A 12,929-nucleotide genomic window follows, 5' to 3' on the forward strand; every position below is an offset into this window, starting at 1 on the left:
GCTTCATCCCACAGTGCCGCCGAATCAAAATAAGATGTTGGAGGTAAGCAGTATGAACGTCACCGCCCACAACTTCTTTGTGTTCTACTCGTGCATATCATCTACGAATAGACCTGGCTCATGATGCCACTGTTGGGGAATGTTGCATGGAAATTTAAAAGTTTTTCTACGCACACGCAATGATCTATCCATGGAGATGCATAGCAACGAGGGGAAGAGTGTGTCTACGTACCCTCGTAGACCATAAGCGGAAGCGTTTCACAACGCGGTTGATGTAGTTGAACTTTCTTCGCGATCCAACCGAACGTACAGCACCTCGCGTTCAACACACGTTCAACTCAGTGACGTCTGTGCCTTCTTGATCCAGCAAGATGGTGAGGTAGTGGATGAGTTCCGACAGCACGACGACGTGGTGACGGTGATGGTGAAGTGATCTCCGCAGGGCTTTGCCTAAGCATTACGAAAATATGACGAGGGGTGTAAACGGTGGAGGGGGGCGCCACACATGGCTAAGCAATTGTCTGTTGTATGCTAGGCGCCCCCTTCCCACATATATATAGGTGGGAGGGAGGGAGGAGCATCCAAGGGGGGCTCCAAAGTAGGAGGAATCCTACTTGGGGTCTCTCCCAAGCCGCGCCCCCTTTCCTTATTTGGAGCGCGGGAGGAAGGAAGGAGGAGGTTCCCCCTTTACTTTCTCTCCTGAGGAGGTAAAGGCAGGAGGGGCCACCCCTCCCCTTTTCTTCCCCTTAGGGCCGGCCAGCCATGGGAGGGGCGCACCAGCCCCCTTGTGGGCTGGTATGTCCCATCCTTTGGCCCATAAGGCCCATATCTTGCCGGGGGGGTGCCTGGAACCCCTTCCGGTGACCCGATTCCTTCCCAGTACGTCCCGAAACACTTTCGATGTCCAAGTACCATCGTCCGATATATCAATCTTCACCTCTCGACCATTTCGAGACTCCTCGTCATGCCCGTGATCTCATCCGGGACTCCGAACAACATCCGGTCACCAAAACATATAACTCATATAACACTATACCGTCGGCGAACTTTAAGCATGCGGACCCTACGGGTTTGAGAACTATGTAGACATGACCGAGACACCTCTCCGGTCAATAACCAATAGCGGAACCTTGATGCCCTTATTGGCTCCTACATATTCTATGAAGATCTTTATCGGTCGAACCGTTATGACAACATACGTAATTCCCTTTGTCTATCGGTATGTTACTTGCTCGAGATTCGATCGTCGGCATATTCATACCTAGTTCAATCTCGTTACCAGCAAGTCTCTTTACTCGTTCCGTAATACATCACCTCATGACTAACTCCTTAGTCATTTGCTTACAAGCTTATGATGTGTATTACCGAGAGGGCCCAGAGATACCTCTCCGATACTCGGAGTGACAAATCCTAATGTTGATCTATGCCAACTCAACAAACACCTTCGGAGATACCTGTAGAGCATCTTTATGATCACCCAGTTATGTTGTGATGTTTGATAGCACACAAGGCATTCCTCCGGTATTCGGGAGTTGCATAATCTCATAGTCGGAGGAATATGTATTTGACATGAAGAAAGCAATAGCAATAAACTGAACGATCATTATGCTAAGCTAACGGGTGGGTCTTGTCCATCACATCATTCTACTAATGATGTGATCCCGTTATGAAATGACAACAAATGTCTATGGTTAGGAAACCTTAACCATCTTTGATCAACGAGCTAGTCTAGTAGAGGCATACTAGGGACACGGTATTTGTTTATGTATTCACACATGTATTTAAGTTTCCGATCAATACAATGCTAGCATGAATAATAAACCTTTATCATGAATAAGGAAATATAAATAAAAACTTTATTATTGACTCTAGGGCATCTTTCCTTCATAAGGCTCATCTAGAGCCCTTGGATCAAAGGAGAGAAGCCACATCAAGGGAGGAGGCTATGGGAGAGCCATTATATATTCTCCTTCAACCCTAGCCGCCACCAACGCACATCTTCATTCATCATCGTGCGTCATTCATCATTCTCATCTCCAAGTCCAGCCACAATCCACATAAAGAACACCAAGGGGACAACCAAGAGGGAGACCGGAAGGGAGCACAATTATTCTAGAAGCAGAGTTGTCCATAGAACCTAATTCCTTCATCCGGTCCTCAAACTGTGAGGACCTTAATATCTTTCTGATAGCTGCCTTTGGTATGGGACACGAAGTAGGATGAATGAACTATCTCAATATAGCTTGTCTTGAGAGATAATATTATGTGAGGGACCTCCCACTAGAAGTAGACCATCCTATCCTATGATGCAGGTACTAACTTAGACACAACGTGACATAGTCGTAAGACCCTAACTCCATTACACGGCCATACCGAACAAGGCCGTACCTAGATGCCAGCAATCTCATCTAAAACATCACATACTTCTCTTAATTTATTTCCTCTTCTTAGTTTATTATTTATTTTTCGTTCTCTCTAGTACTTAGTTTAATTCATCTTATTACCTTTCCCTTGCAACTTACTTAAGTGAGCTACTTCCAAACTCTAGTTTGGGTGTGAGCGTGGTTGTGTAAGTGATGACACAACTGCGGGGATTGTGGTGCCATCCTATTCACTCCCTATGGGATTGAAAAACCTTACTTATCACGAAATTTCTACATAGCCATGTGCACTTGCAGGACATCATAACTCTAGATACCCACAATATCTATATAAGCTGAGGGGTTTAGTCCGTTGAGACATAACCACAATTACTCACCTTAGGGTTAGAACATAACATACGATATCGAGGTAGATCAAGCCTATACTCCATAAATCATCATCAATACAATCAAAGCATGACGTAGGGTATTACCTCTACGAGAAGGCCCGAACCTGGGTAAACACTGTGTCCTCCATCGCCTGTTACCCATCGATCCGAGATCCATAGCTCGGGGCCCCCTACCCGAGATTCGCCGATTTTATTACCAACGCACATAAGCATTCATCACTCATACACTCAAAAGCATCACAAGTGGCAATCCAAGTCCACATCAGAAGCGACATAACTATATCACTAAATCAACGTCAAACTATCTAGGTGGACTACTTCGAGGTGTAGTCGGTGAAACTAGTGATCGTGGAGTCAGAGCACGTAGGGGCATGCCCACAGTGGAGGACCAAGCATCATCGGGAATGATGGTCGGTGGACTCAATGGCACCGGGTCGTCACTCTCCTTACGTGCACTACAAAAAATGACACATCCATGACATTTTGGGCCGAACGATTTTTTTCTTCTGTTATGCTTATGACACTTCTATGACGATAAATGTGGCAAAACCCAGTATCATCATAGATGTGGTGCGCTCTTACTTCTATAACAAAAACTCATGACATAAAATGGGGTTTTCATCCTGGGCGGGCCGGAGACGCAGCTGCATGACATTCTTTGGGCCGCCCATGACAGAAATAACCGTGGTAGAAGCGAGGGTGAGGAAAATATCAAGGAGTTCCCGGTTACGGTGGGTGGTCGGGGCCGAGCGATGCGCGTTTCTCTCTTACACGTACGCGCGTGGGTGCGAGGCGTTGGCCTCTAACTGAACCCGAGCGAGGCGTTCGCCTACTGAACCCGAGCGATTGCACTGTAGGCTACGCGTTACTGAACCCGAGCGATCGATCGATCCCTGGCTGTTAACTGAACCCGATCGAGCGATTTCTTCACTACTGCTGCTAACTGAAGCCGATCGAACCTGCTGCCTCTTGATAAACAGTGAGCGTGGTTGGGGGGGTTGGATGAACAGTTGCCGGTGGGGGGTTGGATGAATAGGAGGACCCCGTGGTAGTAGAGGCCGTTGCCGCTAGATGAACAGGACCCCGATCGATCGAGCCGGTTGGGGGTGGCTGAACAGGACCCCGTGTAGGGCTGGATGAACAGGACGACCCCATGGAGGGCTGGTTGAACAGTAGCCGGTGGAGAGTTGGATGAACAGTTGCTCATGGAGGGGTGGTTGAACATGACCCCGTGGAGAGGGCTGGTTGAACAGTAGCCAGTGGAGGAGCAGTGGAGGCTGGATGAACAGGAGCCCGTGGATGAACAGTCGCAGGTGGAGGCTGGAGGAGGTCGACGGTGGATGAATAGTAGCCCGTGGAGGCTGGAGGAGGTCGATGGTGGAGATGAACAGTAGCCCGTGGAGTCCCGTTTTGTGGCACGCCACACCCCTCCCGATGACAGGACCCCCGTTTCGACCGTAGCGCTCCAACACAAGTCTGTTTCCTCTGTTTTGCGGTATGCCACACCCCTCCCGATCAACAGGACCCCGTTTCGACCGTACGCGATCGAACACAAGTCCGTTTCCTCCGTTTTGCGGTACGCCAGACCCTTCCTGATGAATAGGACCCCGTTTCGACTGTACGCGGTCGAACAGAAGCCCCGTTGCCTCCGTTCTGCGGTACGCCAAACCTCGTTTTGACTGTTCCATCCAAGCCGGTTGGCTCCTGATGAACACGATGTATTCCGTTGCCTCCTGATGAACACGACGCATTCCGTTGCCTCCCCATGAACACGAAGACGTAGTTTCTTCATTCTAACCCAGCCGGTTGGCTTCCGATGAACAGGACGCCATTGCTGCTATCCATGGTCTCTCCATGTACACAAGCCCTGGCCGTACGTATGCGCGAGTACGCGTTTGAGACCCCGCCCGTATGTACATACGTGTACACGGTTTTGACTGGATTGCCTAAACTGCTACCGCTCCTTACTCGGCCATGGTTCATCGTGGCAGACAGACCGATCGACCGGTATGTACACAAACAACGCTATGTGCGCTTCGACCGGGTGGGTCCCAGCTGTCAGGGAGGATAAGGACGCACTTCCTTGCGTGCGAAGATATAGCTGGTGGGTCCCAGCTGTCAGGGGGAAGAATCATTTTTTTGCTCGTAATAAGGACGCACTTCCTTGCATGCGAAGATGTAGCTGGTCGGTCCCAGCTGTCAGGGGGAGAAAACATTATTTTTAGTGTAAAAAGGATGCAGTTGCATGCATGCGTCCATGGGCGTGGTGCGTCCCCACTGTCAGCCTCTCCACGTACAGTCATCTTCCGATGACTCTCGTTTGTTGACCATGTTGACCACACCCCGCACCAAGCCGGTGGACGACGGCGAGGCCCCAGACTGGAACGCCCCAGAGATGGGGAAGACGCGGCATTGGAGTCGCGGACGAAGAGGAGTGGGAAACTTGACTAGTTCGGGTGCGGGGTGGGCCTACACTTGGCAGAGAATAACAGGAGGTGCAGAGGAGTGGAGGGATGGCCTGGCCGTCGGTGGGGTAGCTTTTCACTGCAAGGCGCGCAAAACAGCGCCGCTAGACGCCGGAGGCTGGAGCAGGCGGTCCTGGCAGCGCTGGGGAAAGAAGACGAGAGATTGAAGAAGAATGCCGGCTGTTGGATGTAAATCCAACGCCTTGCTTAGGCTTCGACCTTTGTATTTTTTTGTGAAAGTGCTTAGGCTTCGACCTACTGGCCCACATGTCAGCCAGTCCATTTGGTTTTTTAGTCCATTTTATGGGCTGGGTGAAACAATGATGTAGCGTCTATGCAGCCTGTTTATATATTATGGTACAATTTAAAGCCCATTTGTATTTTTCTCGAAATCCGTGGACTTGCTGGGCTGGGTGAAAATATCATGTTGGGCTGGACAGAGAAGTGTTATAAAAACATAAACACATGATTGCACGTCTATTGCTGCATTGGCTAGTAAAATCTTTGCTAGCTTATGTACGCAATCACTAGGAGTTAACTTGCCAAGTTATATATAAACAATTATTATTATTATTTTGGAAAAATTTCGATTTACAAAATAAAATACCATTTTAATTTGATGAGTTAATAGGACATGCGGCATTATTATTTTTTAGGCTAGACGTGGGACAGTTGAGTTGGTTCTAGGGAAAAGTACTGGGAGAAAAGTCAGATTACATCGAAAAAGAAAGTGGGAGAAAATTCAAATATAGGATTAATGAAAACGAAAAATAAAGGAAGTGGGAAGGTCTATAAAATGGTTGGACGAACGACAGGTTTAACGGAACCTTATGTTGTTTCTATTATATATATGTAATAAAGTAAGATATAAATATATATATATATACTATTATAGAAGGGAAAACATTGGTTCAGTTTTGCATTCTTATAGAAAAATAGAACTGAGTTGTGCGTCGTCTTGGGCTGCTAATGTTATAGACAAGCTAGGCTGGGAGGCCCAGAGGCCGCTTGATACCTGTTGGATCAAAAAAAAGTTGAAACATGTCATGGGCTGGCCATGTTAAACAACAAAACCTAGGCCATGGACCTCGTGGGCCCGGGACTGTCAGCCCTCAACGAACAGTCGTCTCCTGATTCCACTTGTTTTGCTGACCATGTTGGGAACGACAGACGACGGCGCCGTTTCGAGAGCACCAAGGCAGAGGATGACGTCGAGACCTCGGACCGAACGAACCGGAGCGGGGGAAGACGCATGCGGAGGGGAGTACAAGGGTTGCCATGTTCGGGTGCAGGGTGGGCCGCTTGAGCTGCCGCCGCCGGACAATGTGTGGGAGTAGAGGGATGGCCTGGCCAACGCCATAGGCTATGATGGGTCACCGAGGCGTGTGCGGCAGCGCCGCCAGCTGCTGTATAGGAAGAGGACGAAAGATTCAACAAAATAAAGAAATACAAATGGATAGGTGGTTGTTCCCATATATCTGTGTACGAGACCTGCTGGGTCCACCTGAGAAGGGGAATATGTTGGGAGGAAGGAGATTTAAAGCACGGCAACCGAGTGAACTAGTTACATACTTAAGCAAATAGCCACTAAAAAAGCAAACAGGTTAATGGGTTCTTAGAAGAAATATTTCGGACAAAACAGATAATTACGACACATAGACTAATCCATGAAACACTCAGATGATAAAGGTGCTTAAACAGATAAAGTACAACATCTAGACCTTCCTGGCACGCTTGATCATGACGTTGCGGCTTTCTGTGTACTCGTCGGTAACGGGAAGTAGACACACCCTCATGTCCAAGATCCGCCTGTACATGTCGTAACATGCGTATGCGTCCTTGGCCGCGTAGGTTATGTAGGCTAGATTCAGAGGTACCTCCCACGTGTTCAGGTCCTTGGTATCGTTGTCTTCTTTCATGTTGGCGTAGCAGGGGTCGATGATGGTCTCGGCGAGGTCAACCACGGAGTCCTTCTCCTGCCCGTTATCGATTATCTTGTATTGCTTCTGGATGTCGACATGCTTGTTGCACCAGATGGCCGAATCGTCGCGTTCTTCCTTCTCTCCACCATAGTGAAGGTGCAGTCGGCGCTGCCGATGAAACGGGTGAATGCTCCAGAACCTCTGATGGCCCTACAATAGTGGTAGACGAGAACCTCGTCCCGCACGCATACCTGTGCGACAGCGATCCGCTGGTCCCTGTCAGGAGAAGAATGGATGGGCACAAGGTCTAGTCCTGCGACCTTGTGCTTTCTCGTCCTGTAGGTACTGCTTGAACTCGGCGAGGTAGAGCTTCACCGAGTCCGGATCATTGGTGTACATCACATTCAACTTGGTGCAGCCATGGGACTGAACGGCGAACTCAAAGGTGAACTCCTTACTGAAGTCCATATCTAGCAGGCTCACCCCTCGGATCACCATTGGAGTCCTTTCAAGTGAACGAGTGGGTTGGCGGCGGCAGCAATTCATTTTTCAGCTCTTGGGGAACTTGATTCAACAGTAAACTGAGTGTGTACAGGCGACAACAGTTACTACCCCTCCCTCGCCCGCTGCATGCCCACCAGAACATGCACCCTCGGCGCATTCAAACGCCTCCATTAAGAAACCTATTCCAGCCACACATCAGTTCACGAGCGGGTCTGTATTGGTACTGTAATAACAAGTGTTAGTGGTCACTTTTCTTAAATTTAATTAGCTTTAATAGAAAATTATTCTTAAAACAAGCAATGCATTGGCTCGTTCTATCAGTGCCACGGGATCAACATGCACAACAATTAGGATTATTATTCTCAGGACGCACACGATCAGCACATTTTTCGCACTTTCACACAGATAATACTACCAAGTTTGAACTGTTTGTTATGGTTGTTGTCCTCTGCATCATCATGCCGTGTTTCCCAGCTTGCAAGATTCGGAACCAACAAATAAGATTCAAATAATAAGTACAACAAAGATGCCTACACATCTCATTGATTCCCAGCTTGCAAGATTCAGAACCAACAAATAAGATTCAAATAATAAGTACAACAAAGATGCCTACACATCTCATTGATTCCCAGCTTGCAAGATTCAGAACCAACCCATTAGAGCCTTTTGATAAAGTGAATATCGGGATTAAATCCATCTTGGCTGGCCGTGTCATACAACCCAAGAACTTGGCGAATGCTCTTGACCATCACAACATTTGTAGTTGAGTATTCCTGTTTGCACAACACAGATAATAAAGAGCATGATTACTATAATAGTGGCACTAGTGGAAGTCAACCTGCAGCTCCACTCAATGATTCAATTCATGCCACTTTTTCTGCGGTTCACCTAAAATGAAGCAAAGATTGCATCATTCAACTAGCAAGAAGTACTTGCTCTCGTGAGCTGGCAGGTTCTTCTTTAGTAGTTGCACAAAAATTGAGCAACATTAAGGTTGGCTGTCCTGCTCATGTAAGGTGCAACTATAATTTGCTTATCCTTTTGTGCAGTTCCACTAAAATAAAGTGCCATTCTAGTGATAGTGACGGCTCATCTTGCAAAGGCTAAGAAAATGTTGCATGAGATTACCAGCGGAATTTGACGGAGATTTTGGAAACTCCAATCACCATTTTGTGCAGTTCCACCAAAATTGAGAGATGTTGCCCACGTGACATTTTAGTTGAACTGCACAAGACACTCATTCCAAAAAAAGTGTTTTGTGCAGTTCACCAAAAGGTCACAATAGCAACAAGGTGAAATGGATATCCTTATCTGCACAAAAAGATAGAAAGTACACAGTTGTTGGTCAATAAGAAGATACGAAACATACACGAAATGAAAACAAGCATCTTAATTATGTTCATGGCAATCATGCAATGACAGTAGAAATTTTAAAACGTCAGCAATGCTTCATGTTACCGGAAGCATTACGATCAACAATGACATTCGTCAAATATGGGATTACTTTAATGGTGGCATTGCTTGTTTACCAGATACAGTAAATCAACAAAAACTAAAGAGTTGGTTTAAGGGCATGGGACTGTGGGGACACCAGGACACTCAGGAGCGTAAAGAAGCAACTTACTTATCATACTGGGGAAAACAGCAGGAGTACCATTTGTAACACAGTTTAATTGCATCACATCACTGGAGGCATTAGATTAACAATAACAGTGGTTAGACATGTCCTTAAGATAACAGTGTGATCACTTCATTTTACATGCGCCCTTACATTAACAACAGCAAAAAGTTTGTATAAGGACATGCGATAGTGGACACATCAGCACAATTTACCTACAAGGAGGCATAAAGTGGTGATGCCGAGTTTGTTCATGCTCTGTGAGGGCAGCAAATCTAATCCTGGAGACCTTTTACTATGTGAGGGCAGCAAATCTAATCCTGGACATACTCTATTGACTTGTCCACGAGCCGCCACTTTCTATCCTTTTTTCAACTAATAATAGATATGTTCCTTATCCAGTTTGTACTGTGTTTTCCCATTGTTTCCCTTTTCAACCAAGAGACCGGTTGGGTATCCGGTCTCTACTACTTTCCCCCTGTTATTTCCTCTTTGAATCAAGTCCTAGATTCATGCTACGACTTTCCCCCTTTCTTCGTTGTTTGAACCAAGTCCTAGATTCGAATGCATGAAGTAGCTTTACCTTTAATAGTACTAAAAATTTAGGTGGCTTTGGAAGAGCTGATGGAAGTAGAAAAAGATGCACATGCAGACACGTGGGGAGCTGGGGCAGTAGAGCAAGGCCGCTTTCGAAGAACTTATACCTGAGGGTCGACGGGAAGTCGGCGGCGGCAGGTCAGATCTGCGCATAATACGGTAGGGAGGAAGAAGGGTCGGAGGACGTCCCGAGCCGGCGCTGTGTCGAAGAGAACGGCACGGGCAGAGGATCAGGCCCCGCCGGCAGTTGTGGGTTTCCTCCCTCGCCGGTGATGACCGCGTGAACAATGCACCTAGTCCTCTACACACACCGGCCGAAGGGATCCGGCCGGATCTGTGACCAGCGGTGAGCAGAGAGAAAATGTCGCTACCGTTATCTTGTTTAGATCTGGAGAGGATGAGAGAATGAAGAGAGAAACCCTAATAAAGCAAGCGCTCAGGCCCCTGCCTACATATAGAGTGGAGTGATTATCTTTTTCTCTCCACAACAAGCGTTTCAATTTGTGTTCGTGGCATTAAAGAAAAGGAACTCGCTATTTAACGTGACTAACTGTACGACTCCTACTTGTACTAGTAGTAGTATTGTTCACTTGTGCTACCTAGCCCTCCATTCATTAAACGACCCCACGGGTGAATAAACATACAGTACTAGTATTTATATAGAACGAACAAGCTCGAACTATTTTCGCGTAGTTAAAAGTTGAGGGCGAGGCTTTTCCTGGGCAGTACGCGCGACAGTTTTCGCGTAGGCGGTTTGACAGTGAGGCGAGAAGGGTGAGGGAGTAGCGGATTCAACTTACTGCTGGAAAGGTCGGGCTGTGCGATTTGACGGCACATTACTGCTGGAAAGACTACTCACTATAGTCATGAATTACTGGCGCTACAACCGGGGTGATGCCCCCCTTCCGTTCCCCACTCTAATCTGGTGTATGACACGTCGACCCGGACGCTGGCTCTCCCACATGTCGGCGAAGTACGTAAGAAGGAGCAAAGAATCATGCGGTATATATAGTGTATATACTAGTACTACTACTCACGTTGGAGGAGTGCGAACCATGGCAGCCCAGTGAACCAGCAGGCGATAGGCCATACTCCTCTTTGTTTGGATCCCTGAGTGAACCAGCAGTGCGAACCACGGGAGCCCAGTGAACCAGTAGTAGAAAACAATGTGGTGATATGGCCATAAAAATAATGTGCTACAGTCCAGTCTGTAGCATGTACAGTACTACTCCTATTTGTTTGGATCCCTGAGTTAGAGCTAGTTGGGTTGAAATAGCCTCAAAGTATCCAAACAGGAGGGGTTAGTTTGAGCTAGTTTGCTCTAACCCAGCTAAAAAAACTAGCCCGGTGGAGAGGTTCTAATTGGGTTAGTTCTCCTCGGGCCCACTAAAAGAGAACTAAAAAAATCTCCCCTGCCCGCACTAGATCGCTCCCTCCGAGCCCCCTCGCATGACTTCTCTCTGTTCCCCATCGTGCCACCAGCCCAAGCGCCGCTCGCCCTCTCCCTCCTCTGGCCGCCCTCTCCCTTCGGCCTCCGACACCCTCCTCCGACCGCCCTCTCCTCCAGCCTTCGACACCCTCCTCCGGCCGCCCTCTCCCTCCGGCCTCCGAAGCTCGCCCCGCTCCCCCTTCATCGGTCGTTTTTCTCCCTTTGTCGTGCGCGGCGGCGGCGCATCTACCAGGGAGGTTGCGAGAGGGGTGAGTTTGTTCGTTCCTTCTCTGTCTCACAACCATATCACTGATCTTGCTCGCTCTAGCGCTAATTATGATTTGGAAAAGTAGATCCTGATTAAACTTGGTATAGATTTGTGGTGCATGCATGGAATTGTTTGATGCTGCTTGAGGAGGTAATAAATATTTCTAAAGGCCCAAAGATTCAGTTCACCTTTCTAGGTATTTCAGTTTCAGGCTTGCATTATTTCTAGAGGCCCAAAGATTCAGTTCACCTTTCTAGGTATTTCAGTTTCAGCTTGCATTATTTCTAGAGGCCCAAAGATTCGGTTCGCAGTCGTCGGCAAGCGGCCCTGCTACCCATGCCGGTCTCGACCTCAACTCGCAAGCGCCGGCGTCGGAGGGGTTCCCGGGGCTTGGGCTCTACAGAGCCTTCCTCCAGAGCGACGATGACGAGCTCCTCCCTGGGCGCGTGAGGGGCTCCGGGCTCCCTCCCTATCGTGAATGACTTCCGTGATGAGTTAGCTCATGCTTTGTTTCATGGAGTGTAATTTTTTTGTGAAGCTTGATTGACGACTTGTATGTTCAAGTGGGATATCTCATTTGTATGGACAAAATAAAATTTATCATGTTTTGCATGCTTGATTTGTAAAGATGGTTCGTTTATGTCAATTGTGTGCGGAAGGAGGCCACACAAGAGCCAGCCACACCAAATCCGACAGGAAATAGGGTCCAAAGTAGTCAAATGATTGAGAAAGAGCATTTATTGCCAATCTAACCCTGCCATCCAAACACCTCTTTGGTTAGAGTTAGTTTAGGGTTAGAATCTAACTCTAACCTCTAACTAAGTTAGAGTTCTCCTCGTCTCGGCTCATCGGCATCATACTTTCCCCATTCCTGTGTTTTCAGTATCCTGCAAATCAAAGAGGCCCTTAGACTGGTTTAGGTTCGGTCATTTTCTTATAAACATGTTATGTCCAAAATTTAAAGAACGTGCTCCGGTTTCTACGAAAATAATCTGATTTCATGTAGTAATTCATTCATTTATTTGTTCTTTTGTAGGGGGTTTGCATGTAATTTGTGAGGTCTAAAATGTAAAGTACCCCGGCATGGTTGCATATGCTCCGAGTCGTGCATGCACTACGACCCTGATGCTCTATGTCCCACATGTCGGCGAAAGGGAGCACGTGGAAATAGCCTAGGAGTACATATAGGAGGATAAATGCGTGAAAAAATATGTACTATGAAGCGTAGCTGCGGTTTGAAAAGGAGACCTAGAGTGATGACGCGTATAGGTCGCACGCACCCAACTAGTGGTACTAGACGTGCGACTACTTTTTCCCTAAAAAAAAGAGGTACGAGTGCTCAGTACTCCTATTCTA

Source organism: Triticum aestivum, chromosome 3D, assembly GCF_018294505.1.
Source record: "Triticum aestivum cultivar Chinese Spring chromosome 3D, IWGSC CS RefSeq v2.1, whole genome shotgun sequence".
Taxonomy (NCBI): Eukaryota; Viridiplantae; Streptophyta; class Magnoliopsida; order Poales; family Poaceae; genus Triticum; species Triticum aestivum.